Source organism: Mustela nivalis, assembly GCF_964662115.1.
Source record: "Mustela nivalis genome assembly, chromosome: 18".
NCBI lineage: Eukaryota > Metazoa > Chordata > Mammalia > Carnivora > Mustelidae > Mustela > Mustela nivalis.
Genome location: NC_139037.1, coordinates 12,374,800 through 12,401,111, shown reverse-complemented (window position 1 = coordinate 12,401,111; position 26,312 = coordinate 12,374,800). Strand labels below are relative to the sequence as shown.

At 48.8% G+C, this 26,312-nt stretch overlaps 2 protein-coding genes and 1 pseudogene across 12 annotated transcripts in view; 2 read left to right on the top strand and 1 right to left on the bottom strand.

Moving 5' to 3' along the window:
* The window catches only part of FCSK (fucose kinase), a 31,745-nt gene extending 19,237 nt beyond the window's left edge, over positions 1–12,508 (bottom strand). For 2 of the 6 annotated variants that reach the window (XM_082712200.1, XM_082712199.1), the window contains exon 1: positions 241–316. The gene's annotated coding sequence lies outside the window, so the exon portion shown is untranslated. Of the gene's footprint in view, positions 1–240; positions 317–11,817; positions 11,929–12,373 lie in introns of those variants that run through there. The other 4 variants (XM_082712203.1, XM_082712202.1, XM_082712201.1 and 1 more) reach the window with 4 other exon arrangements.
* Positions 7,426–8,128, top strand: LOC309853946 (vacuolar protein sorting-associated protein 29 pseudogene; annotated as a pseudogene). The gene has a single exon. The product of its transcript is annotated as a vacuolar protein sorting-associated protein 29 pseudogene (transcript).
* Positions 12,509–12,550: 42 nt separating the features above from the next.
* Positions 12,551–26,312, top strand: part of ST3GAL2 (ST3 beta-galactoside alpha-2,3-sialyltransferase 2) — a 56,571-nt gene continuing 42,809 nt past the window's right edge. Inside the window, exons 1-2 of one of the 5 annotated variants that reach the window (XR_014305939.1) lie at positions 12,551–12,918; positions 18,610–18,839. The gene's annotated coding sequence lies outside the window, so the exon portion shown is untranslated. The remainder of the gene's footprint in view (positions 12,919–18,609; positions 18,840–26,312) is intronic. The other 4 variants (XM_082712289.1, XR_014305938.1, XM_082712290.1 and 1 more) reach the window with 4 other exon arrangements.

The window sequence follows — 26,312 nt, the reverse complement described above, 5'->3', positions numbered from 1 at the left end:
AAGTGCCCGGTACTGGCCAGGTCCCAGGGGTGCCACTGAAAAAACCCAGACCCACCGGTAGCAGAGGTACTCTGCTGCCAGGGGACGCCCAGGGGCGCTGGCAGAGTTCTCGGACACTTCCCTATCGGGAACCTGGAGGCTACTGGCCAAGCTCGGTCCTGCTGGTCCGAGAGCGTGGGCCGAAAAACAGTGGCGGGGGACCGAGGCGCGCGAAGCGGGGACCCACACCGACCGACATACCTGCCTCTGCTGGGCGTTCGGCGCCGCGGGCTCTTTAACACGGGTCGCTTGTTCCCCCCCCCAACCCCCCCACCCTCCTCGCGGTGCACCCTAGGAAATGTAGTTTCTCCCCTTCGCTTGTCCTGGCTTGTCCTCCCCAAAAAACTGACTCGGAGCTCTGTATTGCATGGGTACACAGATTTGGCGAGGGCAGCACTTGCCTAAAGAATGTGTGAGTTCAGATCGAGAAAGGAGGTGAGATGAGAAGGGGGCTCCATAGCCCAGCAAAACTACAACTCCCAGAGGAACGAACGCTTCTTAAAGACACAGGCTCGTTTTTCTGGGACTCGAGGTTCCTCGTTTGGGGTCTGTTTAAACCTCTAGCCAGGACCTGGGGCAGCTGCTTTTCTCAGAAGAAAATAAAATCCACTGAGGGGGAAAAAAGTAGTTGCCAGAGTGTAAGCGGCTACTGTTGGACTGGCAGTTGGCTAGTGCTTTCGTGGATTTGAAGACATGGGTCCTTCCAGAAGAAACTTTGCAACTCTGCAGTAGGAAGAGAATCTGCGGAGTTTTTGGAAAAGCTGTGAATGGCAGCATTGTTTGTGATAGAGAAAAATTGTTTTTTCTCTATTCTCTAGGGTACATCTATGCCATGGAATACTATGCACAATGAGAAGGAAGGAAGTAGAACTGTGTGTACAATAGGGAACTGTGTTCAAGGTAGGGAGAAAAAACGTAGAACCATATGGACAGGAAGACACTCGGGTCAAAAATAATGTATATGGGGCGCCGGGGTGGCTCAGTGGGTTAAAGCCTCTGCCTTTGGCTCAGGTCATGATCCCAGGGTCTTGGGATCGAGTCCCACATTGGGCTCTCTGCTCAGCAGGGAGCCTGCTTCCCTTCCTCTCCCTCTGCCTGCCTCTCTGCCTACTTGTGATCTCTTTCAAATAAATAAATAAAATCTTTAAAAAATAATAATGTATATGGACACATAGTATTCATAACAGGATGGAGACTGCTAGGGATGGAGATGGGCAAGGAGAACTTGAGTTTCGTAGCTATTGTTTTAATTTGTCTTTCAAGAATGTACTTTCCAAATCTTCTGTCCTCAGTAGGGAGCCTGAGAGGCCTTGGCATTCATCTCAAAGGAGATGAGGGACCCTGCTCAAACTCTATGTAACCTTAGCCAATCACTTGGCTACTCTGTCTCTCCTTGTCACCATCTGTAAAACAGGTTAATAACAGTATCAAATACCTGACATTGTTGTGAGGATAAGATAACTTCCTGACTCCATAGTAGGTGCTCAGAAAGAGTCCTATTAATCATTAATAGCATTATTTTTATTGTTCTTCTCATGTTGCCTCATTAAATCAGGGTCTTTGGTTTGTCTGTGATTGTATCCTCAGTCCCCAGAACGGTGCCTAGGACATTGTAAGTGGTTAAAATAATTTGTCAGACGAATGAATAACCAACAATTCCCTAGTCCGCCCCCACTATCCCACCTCCTCCCCCAAATCTCTCTCCTTCCCTTTGTCTTCTCCCCCTGGGGTTGTTCCCCCCTTCACTTGGCCCAGGTCTGAACCCCGACTTCAGTGCCTGCTCTTTGTCTTCTGTGAACCCAGGAAGCCTCCAGGGAAGTGATGAGCTTTCTCCCACTGCTGCTGTTCTCAGCAATGCAGATCCCCGCTCTGCAGTGGAGTGGAAGGCAGGGATGCCTCTAACTGCAGCTCTGGCAGGGGCTCCCGGAGATCCGTGTGCCAAAGGAGCTCAGAGGCAAAGGGGTTCACCCCATTTCCTAGGGCAGGCACACTGAAGGGGGAGCTCCAAAGGCACTCTGGAATTCCTTGGTGTGAGTAGCAATGATACTCAGAATATTTTTAATAAGATGAAGCTCTGAGCACACTCTTTCAGCAATAGACATACAACACGTACCTCACCTTTATACACAGTCCCACTGTCTCGGGTAGATAGACCCACAAAAATAAAAGTTATGATACTATAATTTAGGACAGAGTATAGTGATTAAATACGAGCGTGAGAAATCAGACAAATGCTCCTTAATTTCTGTTACTTTCTTACTGAATGAGCAAGACACTCAATCTCTCTGAGCCTTATTTTCTTCATCTGTAAGAATACAAGAGTATTTGCCTAATCAGCTTGTTGGGAGGATTATGCACTAATGCACACAAAAGGATTAGCACAGTGCCTGGCCAGAATAGGCATCCAATTTCCTTATTAAATACTGCAGGAGTGTGAAGGCCCTGGTCCAGGAGGGCTTCCTGAAGGAGGTGCAATCTGCAGGGCTCCAGATGAGATGCATGCCTGCTGCTCATAGCAGGAAATACCTCTGGGAGCCAGGACTACCCACAGGGATATCCTAGGTTGGGCTCCCTAGATGTAGAGCCTGAGACATGGATTCTTGTGCAAAGGATTTATTGGGGCGGTGAGGTAAGCAGGATTAGAGCAGGGTTAGAAGCCAAGCAAAGATGTCTAGCCTTGGTCTGATCCTACAGTGAGCTCTGGGGCATAAAATGCAACACAAGGTGTATCTCTCTCCAAAGTAAGGGAGCTGGACTTTGTATCCCACATCAGTCATTCATAGGCTATGGGCCACTGGGAGGTAGGAAAAGGAGCAGCATAATTTCCCAGGCCCATCTGGATGAAATAGTTCATGTGGACTGAGGGCAATTCTCTGGAGAAGAGTAAAACTGTGAGTAATTAGCTGCCAACACAACAATTGAGAAAAGTGGAGAACGGGTGCACCATTGCTGTAAAGGGTGTAGCCCACAGCATTTACTACAGGAAGAGTAGAGAAGACATGGGGACTAGTTGAGGAAAATGGAGAGAGGATATTAAACTCTTGTGCTGGGATTTCCAAGGAGAAAACAAAGCAGCTGGTATGGTTTTTAAAAATTATGTTTTTAGGGGCACCTGGGTGGCTCGGGTCAAGAACTCTGGATCCTGGGATTAAGCCCCATATTGGGCTCCCTGCTCAGTGGGGAGTCTGCTTCTCCCTCTCCCTCTGCCCCTCTTTCCTGCTCCCACGCTCTCTCTCTCTCTCTCAAATACATAAATAAATAAATCTTTAAAAAATAAGATTTCTTGGGGCGCCTGGGTGGCTCAGTGGATTAAGCCGCTGCCTTCGGCTCGGGTCAAGATCTCAGGGTCCTGGGATCGAGTCCCGCGTCGGGCTCTCTGCTCAGCGGGGAGCCTGCTTCCCTTCCTCTCTCTCTGCCTGCCTCTCTGCCTACTTGTGATCTCTCTCTCTGTCAAATAAATAAATAAAATCTTAAAAAAAAAAAAAAAGATTTCTTTATTTATTTGAGACAGAGAGAAGGAGCACACAGATGGGGAAGGGGAGGGGCAGAGGGAGAGAGAGAATCTCAAGCAGACTCCACTTTGAGCAGGGAGCCCAGTGCCCAGCTCAACCTCATGACCCTGAGATGATGACCTGAGCCAAAAGCAAAAGTCCAATGCTTAACCAACTGAGCCACCCAGGCACCCCAAGTGTTTTAATTTTTAAAATATCTAACTCTTGAGGGTGGCTGGGTGGCTCAGTGGGCTAAGCTGCTGCCTTCGGCTTGGGTCATGATCTCGGGGTCCTGGGATCGAGTCCCGCATTGGGTTCTCTGCTCGGTGGGGAGCCTGCTTCCCTCTCTCTCTCTCTGCCTGCCTCTCTGCCTCCTTGTGATCTCTGCCTGTCAAATAAATAAATAAATAAAATCTTAAAAAAAAAAATCCAACTCTTGATCTCAGCTCAGGTCTCCATCTCACAGTCTTGAGTTCAAGCCCTGCATTAGGCTCCATGCTGGGTGTGAAGCCTACTTTAAAAAAAAAAGGAAAAAAAATTAAACCAAAGACTTGACAGACTAAAAAACGAGCCCTTTCTGCAAAGCTTTTAAATGTACTTCATCATTTAGTGGACCTTCTTCCCCAAATCCTGACTGTTACCATTCACAAATATCTTGTGTAGTATTTTCAAGAGAGCTTCTGTAAGATGTTAACAAGGGTTGCTGCAAACCACGAAACAAAGGTAGACAGGCTTATTTTCTTCTCACAACTTTAAGAAATCAATATACTGGATAAACAAAGTATAGTATATCTATGCAATAGAGTAGTATTTGGTCATAAAAGAATGAAATATAGACACATGCTGTAACATAGGTGAACCTTAGAAACATTATGCTAACTGAAAGATGTCAGACACGAATGACCGTATTTTGTATGATTCTATTTATATGAAATATTTAGAACAGTGAATCCATAGGGATGGAACATAGTGGTTGCCAGGGGCTTGGGGGAGGGAGCATGAGGCATGGTTGCTTAATGGGTACAGGATTTTCTTTTGGGATCATGAAAATGTTTTGGAACTAGATAAAAGTATTGGTTACAAAGCATTGTGAATGTACTAAATGCACTGAATTGTATGCTATAAAGTGGTTCATTTCTGGGTGCCTCCTCCAAAAAAATTAAAATTAAAATAACAAAATGGCTAATTTTATGTTTTGTGATTTTCACCTCAAGTTTAAAGACAGCCACAAAAGCTCAGTTGCTAATGGGGTATCACTGCTCTCAGGCCTTCTCAATGGACAAAGGTAGGGAAAAAAACACCTGTATGCATGGATAACTTTACACTCATGTATAAAGCATTTCACACACAGGTTAGAGAATCTTTTTTTTTTTTTTAAGATTTTATTTATTTATTTGACAGAGATCACAAGTAGGCAGAGAGGCAGGCAGAGAGAGAGGAGGAAGCAGGCTCCCTTCTGGGCAGAGAGCCCAATATGGGGCTCAATTCCAGGACCCTGGGATCATGACCTGAGCTGAAGGAAGAGGCTTTAACCCACTGAGCCACCCAGGCGCCACCAGGAAATCCTTTTTATAGGAGCAACCTGCACACCTTTGAGAAGGCTGATCCAGTGCATGGAACACTGGTGGGAAATGGTTCCCCTGAAATGATCCCCCAGGGCACTAAGGATGGGCACAAATGGAATGATGACTTCTATTTTAGTCAGCATCTTTGTTCTGCTGTTTCATATGGCTTTTTTGAGAAACTACTTCTCTGATCTGTACCTCAATTTATCCACCGGAATAATGGTTTCCATTGCTATAACTGAAAGGACCATTAAAAAAAAACTTGGTATTTTGGGGGTCCCTGGCTAATGCAGTCAGCGTGTATGACTCTTGGTCTCAGGGTTGGGAGTTTGAACCCCACATCGGGTGTGGAGATTAAAATAAAATCTTAAAAAAAAAACAAACACCAAAACCTTGATATTTTTAATGGTGTGCCGGATTGCTTTGCTAGATCTCAATCTCTTCGAAGGTAGGGTGCGATTTTTCAATTTCATAGTGCCTTCCATCGTGCTTTGCACATAAGGAATAGGTAATACATATTATATATGAATGACCTTAGACAAGCCACTTAACCTCCTTGAGCTGCCTGCCAACTCAGTTCTGCCAGAGACTAAGAAATAATTTCATTAATTTAATCAATATTTCTTGAAGGTCTGTTTTGACCTACAAAAGCCAGTCCCCTGCTCTCCAATAGTTTCTTATCCACTGAGCTAATGATAACAAAAGACACCATCAGTTGAAATGTCTTCAATCTATCCATTGACTCCTTAATTTAGATCATGAATATTTATTTATTCATTTGTTTGTGAGAGAATGAGTAGGGGGAAGGGGCAAAGGAAGAGGGAGAGAGAATCTCAAGCAGACTCCATGCAGAGCATGGAGCCCAAACTGGGGCTCGATCCCAGGACCCTGAGATGATGACCTGAGCTGAAACCAAGAGTCGGATGCTTAAGCAACTGAGCCATCCAGGTGCCACAACATACAGATCACTTTTAATCTTTGCTCACATGGTGTTGTAACAAATAGCCATCCCTGTATGCAACTAAGAAAATGTGTAAATAGGATACTTTCTTACAAATTGCTGGGTCAAATGGTATGTGCATGTGGAATTTGAAGATATTACTAAGTTACTCTTCTTAGAGGCTGTACCAGTTTCCAGTCACACTCACAGCATACACGAATCCTGTTCCCCACACTCTTGCCAAGATAGTTATCAAGCTATTTGGTCTTTGCCAATCTGATAGGTGAAAAATGATATTTCAGTGTGGTTTTAATTTGCATTTATTTATTCAGCATGAAGCTCAGAAAATAATGGTTGGTGAGGATATGGAAAAACGGAAACCCTCGTCACTGCTGGGGAAATATAAAACAATACACCCATTATGGAAAATACTATGATGGTTCCTCCAAAAATTAAAAACAGAATTGTTATATGATACAGCAATTCCACTGTTGGGTATATACCTAAAAGAACTGAAAGCAAGGGGGTGCCTGGGTGGCTCGGTGGGTTAAGCCTCTGCCTTCAGTTGAGGTCATGGTCTCGGGGTCCTGGGATTGAGCCCCTCATCAGGCTCTCTGCTCGGCGGGGAGCCTGCTTCCCCCTCTCTCTCTGCCTGCCTCTCTGCCTACTTGTGATCTCTCTCTGTCAAATAAATGAATAAATTTAAAAAAAAAAAAAAGGAACCGAAAGCAGGGACTTAAAGAGAGATTTCTATACCCATATTCATAGCAGCTTTATTTGCAAACGCCAAAAGATGGAAGCAACCCAAGTGTCAAATGATAAATAAATGGATACAATGTGGAACATACACACAATAGAAGATTATCCTGCCTGAAAGAGGAAGGAAGTCCTGACACATGCTACAATGTGGATGAACATTGAGGACATTATGCTAAGTGAAACAAACCAGACACAGAAGGACAAATACTGTCCTCATGCTGATATGACTTCATAGTCAAATTTATAGAGATGGAAAGTAGAATGGTGGTTGTCAGGAACTGGGGGGAGGGGAAAATGTGAGGAGTCATTGTTTAAGGGGTACAGAACTTTTCAGTTTTGCAAGATGAAAAGAGCTCTGTGGATGAGTGGTGGTGATGGGGGCACAACACTATGGACGTACTTAATGTCACTGAACTGTGCACTTAAAAATGGTTAAGGCAGTGGGAGCCTGGGTGGCTCACTTGTTAAGTGTCTGCTTTTGGCTCAGGTCATGATCCCAGGGTCCTGGGATCGAGCTCCCATCGGTCTCCCTGCTCAGTGGAAAGCCTGCTTCTCCCTCTCCCACTCCCCCTGCTTGTGCTCCCTTTCTCTCTCTCTCTCCCTCTGTCAAATTAATAAATTAAACAATCTTTTTAAAAAATGGTTAAGGTGGGGTCGCTGAGGAGCCCGAGGAAGAAGGCAGTGGCGGTGCTGGTAACTGAGCGGAGCCCAGTGACAGGATGGCTGGGCACGGATTGGTGTTGGTATTAGGAGACCTGCACATCCCACACCGGTGCAACAGTTTGCCGGCTAAATTCAAAAAACTGCTGGTGCCAGGAAAGATTCAGCACATTCTCTGTACTGGAAACCTTTGCACCAAAGAGAGTTATGACTATCTCAAGACGCTGGCCGGTAATGTTCATATTGTGAGAGGAGACTTCGATGAGAATCTGAATTATCCAGAACAGAAAGTTGTGACTGTTGGGCAGTTCAAAATTGGTTTGATCCATGGGCATCAAGTTATTCCTTGGGGAGATATGGCCAGCTTAGCCCTCTTGCAGAGGCAGTTTGATGTAGACATTCTTATCTCGGGACACACACACAAATTTGAAGCATTTGAGCATGAGAATAAATTCTACATTAACCCAGGTTCTGCCACTGGAGCATATAATGCCTTGGAAGCAAACATTATTCCTTCATTTGTGTTGATGGACATCCAGGCTTCTATAGTTGTCACTTATGTGTATCAGCTAATTGGAGATGATGTGAAAGTAGAACAAATTGAATACAAAAAATCTTCAAAGCCAGGCCTGTCTTGTTGGTTTTTCATTCCCCTGTTCCAATTAAGTAATTAAACATATGAGCCACAAAATTGCATCACTTTTATAATATTTTGCAGTAAAATATATCATCTTGTTAATACAATGTTCTAAGCTTCTTGTAAACTATAAGAATATATTCTGTTTCCATATTTGATTTCTATGAAAAAATGTCCATCATAAGGTAAATGGTCATGCGTTAAGAAAAATTTATCCTTGTAAATATCTTCAAAGTTGATTATCCAGAACTTTATTACAAAAGTAGTGCATGAGGAAAATGAATCTAGATTTTCTTGTATACGTTTTTCTCTTCAGTAATAAACAGTTACCTTTCATTTATTTAAAAAAAAAATGGTTAAGGTGGTAAAGTTCATGCTATGTGTATTTTACTACAATTTTTTCTTAAAAACAGAAGCTCTGCATCTTTCATATCAGAGCCATTGTGTTTCCTTCTTTTGTGAACTGTTTATATAATTTTTATATTTCCTATTGGGTTCTTGGTCTTCTTACTGATTTACAAAAGCAGCTTATATTGGTGCTTCACCTTTTTTTTTTTTTAAAGATTTTATTTATTTATTTGTAAGAGAGAGAGAGTGAGAGCGAGCACAGGCAGACAGAGTGGAAGGCAGAGTCAGAGGGAGAAGCAGGCTCCCTGCAGAGCAAGTAGCCAGATGTGGGACTCGATCCCAGGACGCTGGGATCATGACCTGAGCCACCCAGGCGCCCCAGCTCTTCACCTTTTAATATAAATTCCAAAAATGTCTCCCATTTTAGAACTTGGGATCATGACCTGAGCTGAAGGCAGAGGCTTTAACTCACTGAGCCACCCAGGCACCCCAGAAGATTTTATTTATTTATTTGACAGAGAGAGCATAAGTAGGCAGAGGCAGGTAGAGAAAGAAGGAGAAGCAGGCTCCCCAATGAGCAGGGAGCCCAACATCGCTTGATCCCAGGACCCTGGGATCATGACCTGAGCCCAAGGCAGATGAGTAACTGACTGAGCCACTCTGGCACTCCTATTTATCCAAATAATTTTTAAAAATCAATTTATCTACTTCTCTCTCCCATCTCCAAAAAATGAACAACAAAAAGAGCAAACAACCTGCTAGTATTTGAACTGGAATCACATTAATTTATAGATTAACTTCATTTATTTTTTATAGTCTTCCTACCTAAGATCATAGTATTTTTTTCAATCTTTACAACAGCTCTAAAAAATGAGGTCTTTGGGGGCGCTTGGGTGTCAAAGAATGATTCAAATCCAAATGCTACCCTGAGGCAGTTGGGGAGAACCTTCTGGAGGAAGGAAAACTCAAGGTAGACTTCAGACAGGCAGAATTTGGATGGGCGGAAGGCATGGGAAAACAGAACCAGCAAGGGTAAAAGGGTGAAGCAATGTGACATCTAAGTGGGAAGTGGTAAGGGTGATGATAAGGGTCTCTGTTGGAGCTGAGGTAGAAAGAAGGTCTCTTTGCCCTGTCCGTGAAAGGGCATCTTAGTTCTCCCTGAACCATCTGCCAACAGAGATTCGGGAGACGAGTGTAAACTCAAAAATTCATGAACCTTCTGCATGGGAGGGAATGTTGTCATGGCATGTGACTCAGGTGCAGAGGTCAAGCCCCTTTAGGAAAGGCCTGGCAGCTCGTTTTATGGAAAGAGCACCGGGTTGCATGTGGATGACTTAGCTGCCACTGGCCTGTGATGGAGACACAAATCTAAAAGCAGAAAAGCATCCCAGAGTTAACTTTAGTCAAGGTCCAACGCCTCTGGTGGCCACTTGGCTACTTGCCCAAGGACCTGAGAGTAACTCACACTTTTGGCCCTCAGTGGAAGGGTGGAACACTAGAATCTGGGCCCTGAGGACCCAGTGTACCCACCCCTTTTGTCAAAGATAAACAAAGCCAGACACCAAAGTGTTACGCCAGATTTTAACCAGGAATATACTACTGCAATAATGAAGGGGTCCAGTGTGAACTGAATTCCGTTTCAGTTTGTAGAGGTGACACATTTTATTTTAATTTTTTAAAGATTTTATTTATTTATTTGACAGAGGGAGATCACAAGTAGGCAGAGAGACAGGCAGAGAGAGAGAGGAGGAGGAGGAAGCAGGCTCCCCACTGAGCAGAGAACCCGATGTGAGGCTCGATCCCAAGACCCTGAGATCCCGACCTGAGCCGAAGGCAGAGGCTTTAACCCACTGAGCCACACAGGCGCCCTAAGGTGACACATTTTAAAGAGAGAATGAGGGAGTCCTGAGGGAGGTGAGAGTAGCTCTGGAGTCAGGGAAGTGAAAAATCACGAAGTATTGGTGGGTGTTAATGATTAGGCCTGCTACCTGTTAGGAAGTTAGGATGCAATCCTCCCACGGAGGCTGGGAGACCCAGGCCCTACCCTTCCTGATGATTACATTTCAAAGGAAGGGCTTTCAGGTCCTGGGGAAAGGCACTCCGGATCTGTAGAAGCTACATATACATCTCAAAAGGACAGAGGAAGGAGTCACAGTTGCAAGCCCTTTGTAGTAAGTGCTTAAGTTGGAGTAGTCACCTATCTTCTGGGGTTGGCTATAGCAAACAACAAATCCTTTTCGCAGCTTTGAGGTTTAGCTGGCCTGCACTTGAGAGGAGCTATAGTCATCCTAGGGATGTGGCTTTGAGGTGTTAGAAACTATGTTACTGTGTTTAAGTCTTTACTGTGCAGGGTGGAGGATGAATGAAATCGTTTGTGTTGAGGAGTGTAGTTTTTATAGACCAAGCTTGAGGCCTATGGAAGAAGAGAGCTCAGACCAGCCTGGCTGAAGTTCGGTCAAGCAGTGAATCTTTGTCACCTTACAGCTCGTAGAGTCTAGGATTGTGTCTGAGGGTGATGGTCACCAAGTGTTGTCTTCAGGGGTTTGTAGTTCCCAGAACTACAAGGTCAAGGAGAGCCTACCTGAGAGGTCAGGAAGCTACCTTCCCATCTTTCACCAACCCAACCTGTTTCATTTTTATTTATTTAATTTTTTTAAGATTTTATTTATTTGAGAGAGAGAGGTTAAAAAAAAAATGAGCGGGGTGGGGACAAGCTGACCCCTCACTGAGCAGGGAGTCCAATATGGGGCTCAATCCCAGGACCTTGAGATCATAACCAAAGCTGAAGTCAGATGCTTAACCAACTGAGCCACCCAGGTGCCTCCCCAACCTGTTTTAGGTTGTAGCCCACCCAGTGGGAGTGGATTCTACTGAGCTCACTGTACTCCCCATTTGAGATCACACTCCTTGGCTTACATACATGGAGGGGAGGGGCAGTTACCACCAGAAAACCTCCCCAGCTTTAGAGAAAACACCAAGGGCTAGGATCAGGAACACCTTTCAATCAGATGGCCCACACCCTATTTTTCTTTCCAGGATGAACTGATTTGTTTATTTATTACAATTAAAAAGAGCACCCCTGTGCTAAACTACGCTAGAATCCTGCCTTAGGCGGCCTGGCTTTTCTGAGACTAATATTCCACAGCAGACCCATCCTAGAAGGACAAAGTCAGAACTAACAAACAGCAACAGTAGCAGTTCTCAAAGTGCTTCCCCAGACCAGCAGCCAGCAGCCTCACGTGGGATGTTGCTAGAAATGCAAATTCCCAGGCACACCTTAGAGTTAATGAAACAGAAACCTCGAGTGGGGAGCCAGCTGTATTTGAGCAAGCTCTCCAGGAGAATCTGATAACACGCCAAAGTTTGAGAACCACTGACCTACAGGCTTCCGCTCTGCCAGAGGAGATGAAGCTTGGAGGACGAAAGTGCAGTCGACCTGGAGCTTCTCGAAGGGTTTGAGTTAGGTTTGGAAGTTGGGGAAGGTCCCTGCTAAGAGAAGACATGGAAAAAATATTTAAAACCTATGCGCCTTACCCTAAACAGTAGGGAGGGAGACAAAAGAGAGTGAGACTGAACGAGATGCTCCGGGAAACCCACAGTCTCTCGGCTCCTCTTTCCCGGGTGGGGAAAACCCCACGCCCACGCCGCTCCTGGAGCCCCTTCTCCTCTTGCCTGAGCACAAAGGCCCCACCACAGCTCCTCCGGCTTGGAGAGCCCGGGCACGCAGCCAAACTGGTCTCAGGTCATGGCTCTTTGGGAGCGCTAGTGGCAACTGTACCCAAGGCTCTGTTCGGGGGCCGGGAGGCTTCCCCTTCAGCCGGACTCGGCCGCATCTGGCCACAGACGCGTCTGAGAGGCATCCTGGGCTACAGTTTGCACCTCCCTCGGGATCCAGGTATTCAACCCGAGCCCGGAGCACCGCAGAACCCCACACCTTCTGTTTCAAAACGCCGGGAGCCCAGCCTTCTGGGAATGGAGATTTCCCATCCCCCGCCGCGCCGACCCCCACCTCCTGCGCGGTAGACACCCCCCCTCGGATCCCGGACGAACTACAAAGTCCACAATCCCTATAGCGCGCGCGCTGTCTTCCGGGAGCTGTAGTCCTGAATGTGGCGCACCCCTAGCGGTCCAGCGCCGGCTGCACTCCATATCCCAGCATGCCCGCCCGGGTGCGGGTGGAGGAGGGTGGGGAGAGACAGAGAGGATGTGAATGGGGAGGGGGCAGTCGTCCCCTTCCCCCACCCTTCCCTTCTAGCCGGGCTGGGGTGGGGGGAGGGGCCGGACTGAGGCGGCGGCGGCGGCGGCGGCCAGCTCCGGGAGGGCAGAGCCGGCAAGGGCGGGACTGGCCCGCTGCGGACGGACGAGGGAACCGCGGAGCTAACGGGTCCGGACGCCGCCAGCGGCGGCGGCTTTCTGCACGGGCGGAGGCGGCGACAGGAGCGGCGAGCATGGCCCGCGCGGCGCCCGGCGCTGACTGAGGTGCGCGGGCGGGATGAAGGCGGGCGGGATGCGGGGCGCCCCGGGCCCCTTGCTGCCCGAACCCCTTAACGCGCGGGCAGCTGGCTCGGCCCAGCGGCCCAGACCCGCCCGGTCCACCCCGACAACTTCCCCGGGGTCTGGGCTCTGGGTTGCCCCATGGGGGCGCGGGTCCGCCTGTCTTGGCCTCAATCCCCATCCCCGCCTTCTGCTTCTGCACCTCGAGCCGCTCCCAGCCCTTGAGGCGCGACTGTTCCACTCTTTGGTGGCAGCCCCCAGCCCCAGCTCTGGGAAGCGCTCGCTGCCCCAGTCCCGACTTCCTGTCCACTGGCTAGTTCGTACCCCCAACCCCTGCGCGGTCTTGGCCTCTGAGCTACCTGGAGACCCCTAACCCGCTTCTCTTGGCCACAGGCTGTCTTTGCACCATCAGCACCTCTCTCCTCTTTCCCCTACTTGGCACTCCCCCCAGCCACCCCCATGGCCCAGTTCCCTCTGATGAGACCTAACAGCTTGACCTCCTTCCTACTTTGGAGAAACTGAGGCATGACATGAACCAGGAACTTGGCCAAGGCCATGCCCTAGTCCTATGAGGGCTGTCCTGAGCCCATGCTTTGGAATTGAAGTCATTTTTTCCCCCCTTCAGCCATTCCACTGTAATGGGACCGGACTTCCCAAGCCTCCTGATGCATCCCTGGGCTGAGCTCACTTTAGATTCCCCTTTAGCTTTCTACCACTTCTGCTAACCCCATCCTCCTTCCAGTAGCCCACTTCTGGCCCTCTCTGCCTGTGAAGAGTCACCCACCCATTGCTTCTTTGCTCCAGTTAGCCTTTCAGTTTCTGTTCTTGCCAACTGCATCCATCTCCCATCTTGTCTCTTGCTTTACAGTTGCATAAAGCACTGAAGAAGAGAGTCTAAGGTATTGGGGGAAAGGGGGAAGAGAAGTGCTGGTGGTAGAAAGGGAGTGGCTGCCTCTTCCAAACAAAGCCTCTGAGGGGGCTTCAGGGCACTCTGGGGTCTCTGGGAAACAGTCTTTCCTTGCAGGGTAACTCACACTCCTACCTTGTCTTTGGGACAATTACCTAGACACCAGTTGGATATTCCTTTCTCTTATTATGCCTGGTGGGCTCTGAAGTCCCTCTGAGATGGAGGGAACCTCCTACCTTGGTAGAGATGGTGGCATAAGAGGAGTCTGGGAGACCACACCCCTAAAACTTATCGAGATTCTGCTGCTAACTTTGGAAGGGGTTGCTGGTTCGAGGAAGGATGCCTGCGTATGTGCCCCGAGTGCTTTGTGGAGGAAGGCACAGTGTCTGTAGGCGGTCATCTCGAGTTTAGTCGTGGTGTTCAGGATCTGAAGGGAACTGGGAACCAGGGCTCAGAGAGGTGGTACAGACTTGCCTAATTCAGGTTTTTGTTTTCTAGTCTTCCTTTGGCAGATTTGCCTTTGGGTCACCCCTTTCCAGCCCAGTCTTCAGTTTCCCTGTGGGAATTTGGGGGAGGGAGGGAAACCTGTGAGCCATCAGGGAGTCTGCTGGGGTCCTGAATGAGCAGTCTTGATATGAACCAGATGGCTAGCTGCTTCAGCAGTCCCTCTTTGATCCCTCCCCTTTGGCTTTCGAATAGGATGCCTTTAACCTTGTAACTTGAGATTAGAGGAAGAGAGGCCAGGGGGCCAACTGTCTGTGTGTTTTTATCTGCATCTGCACACTCGTGTGCAAGCTTGCCAGGGGCCTGGGGGAGTGACCCTGCCCAGGAATGCATTGTTGTGATGTGCTGTGGCATGTTCATGGCCCTCCAGGAACTTTCTGAGCCCAAACCTCCAATAGAGCCATTTTCCAAGTCCCTAAGAACCACTGGGTGTGGCCTCGTGGGAGCATATCCCCACATGTCAAGCTTCTGGACCTGAGACATGCCTCTGGGCAAGGATCACTCCTGTTGAGAAAGCTACCCGAGGTGGAAGAGTCCAGGATAGCAGCATTGGGGGTGGGTTTCCAGGTTTTCAGAACTGGTGTTCTCTTTTCCCAGCCATGGCAAGAGAAGGTCTGAGGGGTAGGAGTCTGAGGGAGAGGGGTGGAAAGTGATTCCCTCGACTTCTTTCATGCCACCTCCTGCCTAGTGTATTTGTGTATTTCCCCATTAAACTGTGGAATTTCTTCACATGTGTCCTCATTTCTGGAATACCATCACCCGGCTCGATCCTTGGTACATAGCATTCAGCAAATGTTTGAGTTAAAGCAGAGGATCATGCCATGAAAGGTTTAGGACAAGGTTCCTCATATTTGAGCTGGCGTCAGACTGCACGCCCCCCCCCCCCCCAGAGCTGTTTAAGGCACAGATTGCTGGGCCCCACTCCCAGAGTTTTCTGATTCAGTCAGTCTGGGTGGGGCCTAGAATTTGCATTTCTGCTCAGCTCCTCAGAGAGAACACTTTGAGAACCACTGGTTTGGGCTGTCACAGTTGCTTAGGAGATTAATCCAGGCAGATAGAAGTCTTAAGAGGGACTTCTGCCTTGCTTCCCCAACCCAGGCTTGTTCTGGCTGCTACACTGAATTGGCCTTTGCTTTTCATTCTGATGCTGTGCAGTGTTGACTAGGTTAATGGTAGGGGTGACTTGCAGTGCCTGAGCTCCCAGTCCTACTGTAACCACATGGCAGACACTATCCCTTGGTTATTTGAAGGAAGGCCCCACGAAAGCAGGACATTTAGGAACTCAAGCTTTGGAAAAGGGATGGCTGTGTGGACATGGGGAAGCAGACGCTGAACGTGTCACACCATCATTTGCCCTGACTCTGTCTCTCAGACTGAGCAGGTTGGAGTATTTGCAAGGTGAAGTCCTGCCGTGGTCGTGCCCTGGGCAGGACGCCTGGGAATCTCTGAAATTTAGAAAAGTGGGAGGAATCCCACTTCCATTGTGCTTTTTACTTTGTGAAGGATTTTCTACTATTGTTTTTAAGGCAAATCCAGATCTAGGTGGGGTTACCTAGTAAACCCTGGGACTCCTGATTCCAGCCCTCTGATAGAGCATCTGTTTCGTTTTTGTTTTTTGATAGAGCATCTGTCAAACCAGCTACTAATAGCTAGAATAATGGCTGGTGTTAACTGTGTGCTTACTGCTAGCTAGGCGTCATCCTAAGTGCCCTCACATTGAGAGTTTGGCATTATTGTCACTACCTCATAGACAAAGTACTGAGACCTACAGAAATTACGAGACTTCCCTGAATTCAGATGGTTCAGTAAGTGGAGAAGCCGGAATTGAGACTCCAGTCTTTCTGATGACACACTCTACATTCTTTGTCACTCACTGTCTGTTTTGCCCAGTGAGCCTGTAATTGTCCTTTGGGTTGTCTTCCCGCAGAGTCTGGTGAATTTTACTGAACCTGAAGCTATGCTGGGTTCCTGGAGTGGGTGTTGTGGAGGGAATAATGACCAAGTCATTGTCCCTTAGGAGGGGGCTAAGGCAGGTACCCTAATGTCTACAGTGGAAGAAGACAGAAGGGACAGCTAGTGGCTTGTTGCTTTAAAGGAAGCCAAAGCCATCCCCATAGAGGGTTCAGAAGAGACCTTTGGGCTCTGAAGGGGCAGGTAGAGCTTCAGCAGTGCCTGGGGACTGGAGAGGGGCCAACGGGTGCTGAGGGAGGCCATCGTAGCCTTTATAGGGAGTTTTCTCTTTTGGCTAGAACGTAGGAAATGTATGTCAGAAAGTACTAAGAAAATCTTCTTTGGTTACAAGCAACAGCTTGGCTGATTTTGGCAGGAAAGGACTTCCTCAGAAGATTGTGGGGACTCCCAGAATCAGAGAGATGGCTCAACACCCACGTCCCCTCCAGGGTCTCAGAGTGGGTACGGCAGGAACCAAAGGCCAGCTGACTTCAAGGTAGTGCTACCACCAGGATAAATCTGCTGCAGCTCTGTTCTGTAATTTTGTCACCAGCGCTCGGGATGCACATCCCAGGGAGGAGATGTCTGGTTGGCCCAGCCTAGCAGGGCGGGCTGGGGGCATGGTAGGCAGTGCACCCAGACTGTATCGAAAATTTCAAGTCCCCAGAAGAAGAGGAACTGGGCACTGCAAGAGAGCAGTCCAGAAAGCCACTAGACAAGGACTTGACTTGGCAGGTGGCAAACGGAGCACTTAGTTCTGACAAGTTCTTGAGCAGGCAAAGGGCAGACTGGGAGCAGGATATATATAGCTGGTCATAAGGGGAGGAGGAAACAGGAAACCGGGTAGATAGGGTCCAGGTGAGATATAGTGAAAAGCTGGAATTTGGCAGCAGACATGGAAAAGAAGAGACTGATTCTAGAGAGATTGCCAAAGTAGCTATCATCTTGCGGAACAGACACTTGGTCGGCTGGGGTTTGACATTTCAGTGCCCGTGTGATGAGGTTGGTCCCTTTAGCTGACGTGGGGAAGTCAGGAGGAGGAAGAGTTTGCAGGAGAAGGCGATGCGCCCCTGCTTTGAAGGAGCTGTGGACAGGATGACGATGGCACACCCGGAGCCTTGGTGAGCTCATTACTCCTGACTCCACTCTACCTAAGGTTGGGGCCTCAGCCCTGAGGACATGGGGCCCCAAAGCCACAGGACCCCTGCATATCCTGAAAGCACCTCGACTTTGTGGCCAGTGCTGAGCACGCCTGCATCTCTTCTCTCCGCCCATGAGCCTGCCTTCCCCTTCTCTACTCTCCGTTCCATATCCCAGCTTCCCTACACTGTGTTTTGCAAACCTGAGCCCTTAGCAACTTTAAGGGCCCAGCTCACCTCTCTGGGGACCTGGATTTTTGAGTTTTCCTCCCTTTCTGCTCAGAATGCTTGTTAACAATAAGTTCTTGCAAGCTATTAGGGCAGACATCTCTAAGTGACATTCTGGAAAGAGAGGGTCTAAATTTGCTATCTGGGGAGAGCAGGCTTTTCCTCCAGTTATGCTGTGTTCCCCAGGGATGCCTGTGTGTGTCCCTAACCAGCCATTCTAGAGTACTTCTTGGTGCTGATTTATGAATCATTATCATAATTACAACATATTGTCAGTGGAGACTTCATGTTGCCATTACAGATCTCCTCTAAGGCTCTGGGGCATAGGCTGGGCTTTGGGCCACCCCAACTTGCTAGCTGAGAACTGTGGAAATTTTTTCTTACGGGAATGGGAGGGAAGGATCAGGGTCCTCTCTGGGGCTGGGGCTGGGCAAGCTGTTGCCACAGCTTATCCCCCGGATTCTCTGAAAGATGGTCATCTTCCTGGAGTCAAGAAGACTATTTCCCTCAGTCCCAACTATTGGCTTTCAAATACATGTGATCTTTTGCCATCTATAAATACAGTGCATAGTACTGTGGATAATAAGGTGAACCAAAGACAAGGGACATTTAGAGAAAAGTGTAATTTTAGTTTTGATAACAATGATAAATTTTTATTTGTGTATAGTAATATTAAAACAAACAAACAAAAAAACCCCAGTTTTGATATTGAATGCTACAAACATCCTCAACCCAGCTTTTCTTTTAGGGGGATGTGACTGTGCAAGTGAGGAAGCCCAGGGAGGATAAGCGATTTCCTGGCTGCTGAGGTGGGAAGGAAGCCAGAGTCAGTCCGTCTGCAGCCCTGAGGGGCTTTGTTCTCTGTCCCATAGTCCTCTGTTTTTCGTCTCTTCCTGGGTTATCATCTTTGCCCATTAGGGTCTCTCTTCTCCTTCTCTTCCTCCATAGGATCAGGGTAGGAAGCATCCCAGAGGGACCCTGAAAGTGGCTCCACTGAAAAGTGGAGCTTTTCTCCTGCTCCCAGAAGAGCAGCAGGGCCTGAGAAAGAGCAGGGTGCCCCGAGCTGTTGTGGCATGACATTCGGACCTCAGAGAGCAGTCCTGGTCCTGCCCTGCCCTTCCTGGAATCCTTCAGCTGTCAAGTCCTAGCACCACCAGAAGGCCTCCCAGCCTCACCAGGTCAGTAGCTTTCCTTATTTATTTATTTATTTATTTTAAGATTCTAAAGATTTTATTTGACAGAGGGAGACCTAGCAAGAGAGGGAACACAAGCAGGGGGAGTGTTAGAAGGAGAAGCAGGCTTCCAGTGGAGCAGGGAGCATGACGTGGGCCTCGACCCCAGGACTCTGGGATCATGACCTGAGCTGAAGGCAGAAGCTTAATGACTGAGCCACCCAGATGCCCGGTCAGTAGCCTTCTGAGGAAGAAAATCAGCAAAGAGTGAAAATAGCTAATTGGTCTAGGGGGAGCTGTTCTGGTGAGGAAAAATCAAGTTACTTATTTGTATGGCTAAAGGGAATTTGGAAGGCCAGTGAAGAAGGGAGGATGGGAGGTGGTCGTGGAAGGAGGCACAAGTGAGGGGACAGGGACATGAGTTGGAGATGTCCCCTTCTCACTCCTTTCATCCCCACGGCTCCACCCCCACTCCTCCTTCCTTCTTTTTAGGCTTTCTTTGGGTTGAAAGGGACGTTAGTAGAACTTTGAATCTCCCCTGACCTGTAAGTGACGTTCCCTCCAGCCTCATTCCCACCCAAGCTCAGTTAAAGACAAAATACCAGGCCTTTGATGCTGATGGTGAACTAGAACCAGAGTCAGGAGGAAATGAAAGTCTCCGTGGGCCTGTGCTGAGTCCTTCAGCTGTGCGGGTAAAGCAGCAGCCAAAGGGTATGAGGCTCTATGGGCAAGGCAGGGGAAGGGAGAGAGCCCCTGAGGCCCTCCTGGTTCCTCTCTTACTTGAGTTCTCTAGGGAGCCGTGTGAGTCTGGGGCTGCCAGGCTGTGAGGGAGTTTCCAGGGGTGGCCTTTTCTCTGTTATGTTCTGTCCCAAAGGGCTTGGTGTGTCCCCAGACCCACACCTGTGTCTTCAGCCTATGGCTTCCAGGGGCCTCTGGCATCACTTAGGGAGAGACCCTAAGTACCCCAGGAGAGAATGAAGGGGGTGAGGAGAGGGATGGGGGCCCTGTGCAGGCTCTTCCAGCAGAGTGGAGGCCCCGTCTTCCTTAGACGGGAAGACGCTGTGAAATGGGGAGTAAACAGTTTACATCAAGAAGGTTCAGCCAAGGGCTAGAGTGGCAGCTGTTTGATAAAAGAATTTTCTCAGTGCCTGAGGAGTAATTCACGCTTGACCCTAAAGCAGCAGTGGGCAAACTTAAAAGATGAATGGGAGTTTTAATCTCTCAAGTGGCATTTCCTCTGCATAACAAGAAGATTCCTCACATCCCTTCACATCTGGGGGAGGTTTTTTTTTTTTTTTTTTAAGATTTATTTATTTATTGGACAGAGTGAGAGAGATCACAAGTAGGCAGACAGGTAGGCAGAGAGAGAGAGGAGGAAGCAGGCTCCCCGCTGAGCTGAGAGCCGGACGTGGTGCTCCATCCCAGGTCCTTGAGATCATGACCTGAGCTGAAGGCAGAGACTTAACCCACTGGGCTACCCAGGCGCCCCTGGGTGAGGTATTTTGAAGGGCGTCTTCTTCCACCCAAGCCATCTATCTTAGTAATAGTAGTAGTAATAGTAATCCTACTCATCTGGGATCTGTGGGCCTACCCTCCCCTTTACGCTGTGCAGAACAGGTTGCAGCCATTAGGCCCTGCGTTAGCAGCCTGTGAGGCCAAGGTGGAGGCCTGGGCTGGCTCTGGACTCCAGGGTCTCAGGGCAAGGCTCTTCGACTTTTCTAAAAGGGAAGCAATTTATTTGGTGAGGGGGCCCTCTCACTGATTTTCACAGCCCAGGGCCCAGTCCGACTGTGTGCATACACGGCCCTTGCTGCCTTAGCTACCCACAGGGCTTTGATGCTATGTGACTGAGGCCGAGTCCCTGCCTCTCTCTAGGCCTCAGAGTCCTGCTCCAGGAATACAGAGTTGGAAGACCTTTTCAGGGACTTGCTCTTAAGCCATCTGGTAGACCCAACAGAAAAACACTCTATCCTGAATGAGACAGTGGTGCTATGGACCCAGGATGCCACTATGTGGCATTTATGGGAATCAATTTGACCTTTCTTCTAACCTGCTTAGATGATTAAACAGCAGCCAGCCTCCTCTGGTGTCTCTGGAGACATTGGGCTCATGTAGCTGGGAGATCTGTCCCCCAGCCTCCCATTGGCCTCATGCTTACCTCCTCCTAATCTTTGCTCTGATTCTGTACTGAGTTCTGGCAGAAAAAACCATCTGGTCTCTCATCACATTCCTCCCTTCCTAGGCTGGCCACCAGTTAGGTCCCAGGGTGACTGTTTATAAGGTTCCTGTTTCTGTTCCCAGCTCCCTCCCCCTGCTTATGCCCTGGGCTCTGCTCTAGCCAGGTTTCTTTTTTTCCCAAAGCCAGGGTGGGAGATGAGATTACAGGCTGATCACAGGAAGGGGCATATCAGTGGCAGGAATCCAGGGCAAGTTTCCCAGGAGTTGAGAACACACCTGGACGTGGGTGGGGGAGGACTTCATAGTAGAGAGAGGAGGTTGGCGAGGAAAAGGCCACACTCACCAGGAGGAAAGGCCTGATCTGAAAGGGCAGGGCATGACTAGGGACCTTGGGGAGACTGATTTGGACAGAGCATAAGGTATGTTGGATGATTGCCAAAGAAAAAGGGGCAGGATGGAGGGGTCTGGCTGAGAAATCGGCCCCAAAACCCACTCTGGTGTAGGAAGGCACAGGCTTTCTTGCAGGACTGTGCTGGTCATGGAAGGATTGTGCATGCTGGAAGTGTGGGAGGGATTGTTAATGACTGTTCTCCACTGGCTGTGAGGCTGCCAAGGGTCAGTCTGATAAGAGAGAAGAGATAGACTCCTTGAGTTTTATACTCCCGACAGCTGCCTTCTCTCAGCTGGCCCCACAGATACTGACAGTCTATTGTGGCGCTGCTCTTGGTCTATCTCCTCTTCTCCTTCCTGAAATACACAGTCTCTGGCTTTGGCCCAGCTGGGTTTCCCCTGCCTGGCAGCGGGATCCTAGTCCCATCTGTGGTCAGATGAGGCCTGCACTGGGGGAGGGGTCAGTCCTAGCAAGACCATGCCAGTTCTGAGCCTGACCAGGGTGGGAAGCCACCCCAGGTTGGGATCAGGGCTCTGGGCTAAGCCGTGACTTCCAGACCTACCTGGTCCATTTTGGTCTCAGGATTACTTGCTACCTCTCAGCCAGGTCTGGGGCCAGAAGGCATTTGGGGAGTCCTTCCTTTGTCCCAGAGCATTAGGAGGTCTGGCCATTTTGCTGGGAGGGTTCAGAGATGGGGGGTGGGGTGTACAGTCTGATGGGATCTGATACGATTTGCATTTGCAAAGATCACTTTGGCCTATCTGTTGAGAGTGCATTGGAAAGGTCTCTAGTAGGTCTCTGGGGCTTCAGTCATGAGGGGACTAATGTAGGTGAAAGATGACAGATCCTTGGATAGTGTGATAATGATAGACACAGAGAAAAGTAGAAAGATGAGAGATCTGGGTGGTAAAAATTAGGTGGACTTGGTACTAGGTTGCCTGAGAGGTATTAGAGGAAGGAGGGGGCATAGATGGCCTTCAGGTGTCAGGGTTGGATGGATAATGTCCCTTTCCCTAGGGATAGGAATACAGAAAGGAATATAGGAATGCAAATAGGAATACAGAAAGAGGACCAGGTTTGGGGCTTAGAGCATGCATGAGTTTGGCTTGGGGCAGGTTGAGTTCTGAGGTACTTTTGGGTCCTCTAAGGTGTGTCATCAAGGGGTGGCACCCAGCAATGAATGGAAAAGCAAAAGAGACAATACCCTCCCCTGCTGAGTCATCCCTGTGGTTGAGGGGCTCTGGCAGTGGACAGTGCTGACCCCAGGCCACCCAGGAAGACTATGCATGTCAGAGCCTCCCTCACCGTCTGCAAACCTGGGCAGTGTCCCTTGCTGGAGAAGGACTTGGGTCCTGGCCAGAACTGAGCCACTGCTGGGAATCCCAGCACCACTTCTGTTTGTGTGGCCACTGAGCTCGTTTGACCTCTCAGGGATGAGATATGGTGGACAGGTTCAGGGTAGTCGTTCTGTGTCGGATGGCAAGTTATACAGTAAGTGGCTTAAAAAAAATGTTTTGAAGATTTTATTTATTTATTCGAGAGAGAGACCGTGAGAGAGAGCATGAGAGGGGAGAGGGTCAGAGGGAGAAGCAGACTCCCTGAGGAGCTGGGAGCCTGATGCGGGACGAGATCCTGGGACTCCGGGATCATGACCTGAGCCGAAGGCAGTTACTCAACCAACCGAGCCACCCAGGCACCCCTAAAAATTTTTTTTTTAATTTTTATTTATTTATTTGACAGGCAGAGATCACAAGTAGGCAGAGAGAGAGGAGGAAGCAGTCTCCCCACTGAGCAGAGAGCCTGATGCGGGGCTCGATCCCAGGACCCCAGGATCAGGACCCGAGCTGAAGGCAGAGGCTTTAACCCACTGAGCCACCCAGGCTCCCCCCTAAAAATTTTTTTAATTGAAATTCAGCTTAGTGAACATACTGTATTATTAGTTTCAGCAGTAGAATTTAGTGATTCATCAGTCGCCTAGAACACCCGGTGCTCTTTGCCTCAAGTGCTCTCCTTAATGCCCGTCCCCCAGCTACCCCATCCCCCTCCACCCCAGCAACCTTCAGTTTGTTGTGGCTTTTTATAAATTCTTTTAAATGAAATGGAAGCTGACAGTACATGTGTGCAAGATTCTATCCATTGGACTTACTCCATTACAAAAGCTAAAAATTCAGCTTGAAGAGCCCCTGGGTAAAGGGGAATCTGTTGACTCATACCTGAGTGTATGGCTGGCTACAGGCCAGGAAGATGGGGGACTCCGACCACAGCCATCACACTCTGCCCTTCTCCGTGGTGATGCCACTCTCACTTCCCACATGGTAGTCCCCCGTGGCCTACCAGCAGGACCCAACCCTGCACCTAGTACTGTGACAGAGTGTTTTGATGTTCTGGTTGGCCAGGCCTGGGTGACACGGCACAGAAAGGGAAATTTGAAGAGAGGTTGCCCCCCAAAAGAAAATAGGCAGCAGGCAGTGCAAGGTGTGCACTTGGACTCAGGGAGATCTTGCAGTAGTTCTGTGGCCTGACTTACATGCTAGAAACACCACTGTAGACAATTGATAAGAATTTATTACCATTTCTTAATTGACCTTGTTACAAGCTAACTGCTGAAGTGTAGAATGGAACTTAGAATCATTGAGTCATTCCATTTACAGATCAGGAAGTAAGAGTTGAGAAATTTGCCCACTGTCCTCTAATCAGAAGGTAGAAGCACTGAAAAGAGAACCCAAGTCATCTGGTGTGGGCAGGGTTCACACTTCCAGTGTGAAGTGGGTTTGTTTTTGTTTTTAGGTGATGTCTAGCCCTGTTAGCTGCCCATCCACAAGGACTGATTCATCCCTTGGGCTACAGGTCAAAGAACTGACAGGCAGATTCTGGCAAAAGCTCCCTTCTTCCTGGTGGCCCAGGGCCATCTGCATTGTATATAACGTTATGCAGGGGTCTGCAGGGCCATCTGCATTGTGTATAACGTTATGCAGGGGTCTGTCTGACATGGGGGAGACACTCACTGTGGCTTCAAACTGGTCTCAGTAAACAGAAGCAGCATTGTCCCAACTCTGGTGGGCTTCTACCCCAGTGCTAGCTTTGTTTGTCCTTCCCCAAGGGTCACCCTCCTCCATATTGTTTCCTGGTGGATCCTGGGTAAGGATGTAGCTCTAAGACTGTTGTGCTTTCTGGATTAGGTTGGGTTATTTCCTATTGGGGAAAATTGTGCGCCTCTGTCTTCTCCTTTGGAAGAGGAGACCCTGGGACAGTGGTGCCAGTTTTAGGTACAGATAGCACAATTTTGACTTCCTTTCACATTGCCTCCAGTTTGTGAGGGAACAGAGATTAGACCCAGCTTGGCAGAGCCAGGAATGAGGTATTGTAGAAAGAACTCTGGGCTTCGAGTCTCTGACTTAGAAAGAGGCTTCAGGTTCAAGTTCAGTCTGACACAGTCTGGCCACTCGCCTTGGGTGGCCTCTGATCCAGGAAGGAGAGGCTGTCGCCAGGAAGGGCTTTGGGGTATTTGAAAGTGTGAATGTAGATTAACAAAATGCTGGAAGTCCTAGGAGCTTGAGGGCAATTCTCACCAAGTCCTCAGTGCTAAGGGAGTGAGGTGGGGTCTTCTGAGTTTGGGACAGAATTCCTGTTTCGTTCTGACCATCTTCTCATACATCTTTCCTCCTGCCCTTCAGATAGTTGCTCACAGCCGGTCAGTTCTTCTCTCCCAAACTGTCTGCTAGCCCACGCTGGCCGGTGTGCTCTGTTTGCCCCTCCTGCTCATCTCCTAGAGGCCCCCTGGTCTGCGTCTTTCTGTCTGGGACCGTGTTCTAAGTGCTCACGCAGCCCGGCTCAGACCTCCGTGTTCTCTTGGCTGAGCCACAGTGTCTGCTCTTGTCCCTGCCTCTCTCTGTTCTCTGTGAGGCTGAAACTCCGTGCCACCTCGGGTCCATAGTGCATCTTACAGTCATCGCTTATTTCATCTTGGCAGGGACTTTAAGAGGCAAGTGGGGCAGGCATTATCAAGCTCATTTTACAGATGGAGGACAGGGGCCCTGAGAATTACGATCTACCCAAAGACACAAATGTTGAACAGCAGAACCAGTTCTGGAATTGAGGTACTCTGAGTTTAGTCCAGAGTTCACTATATAAAATGTTAACTCATAGGCACGTGTTGGGGTGAAGATGCCCCAGTCTCACCAGGGAAGGCAAAAGGCTTGAAAGCAGGCCCTGGGCCCCTCCTTTCATAGCCCCCAGATCACCCCTGCATAGCCCTAGTCCCAAACAAGCACAGCCCTTAGTAACCACAAAAGACATAGTAAGCCACACAGTAGAGGCTGCTCCCTGGGGACCATTGTAATAGTCCCTGGTCTGTGTATTCCTCCCTTCCACATCCCCCCAAAGTTGACAAAGTAATGCGTGTCATGATGGATATCATCTTAGCCAGATCCAGGGGGATGAGTCATTTCTTGAGAATAGGACTGCGGAGGGCTTCTTGCTCCCACGTGCCTGACTCCCCTCACCTAGGAGGGAGGGTCAGAGGCAGCGCAAGGAGAAGGCTCCCTTTGCCCCTTCTCGTAACAGCTGACATTGATATTACCACCACTTTGCAGAGGCAGTAAAGTACATTACCCGGCAACCTCGAGAATGGTCTTGATCTCAGGAGCCCTGCTTGAATCAGTCACAGCGTATCATCAGCTCCTCTCTAAAGAGGAAGATTGCTCAGCTAAAGCAAGGGAGAAATGAAAGCAAGTGTTGGGCATGACTCAGAGCTGGGCTCTCCAGTTTACTGGTCACTTGCTCTGTACCGCCTGGAGGAACACGGGGAGAAGTAGGGGGTTTGGGTACTAAAGGCACCAGGCTGAGCATGGACTCGGAGCGTCTAACTGGAACTTCCAAGGTCTCTGTTGGAAAGGTAACATCCAGTGGAC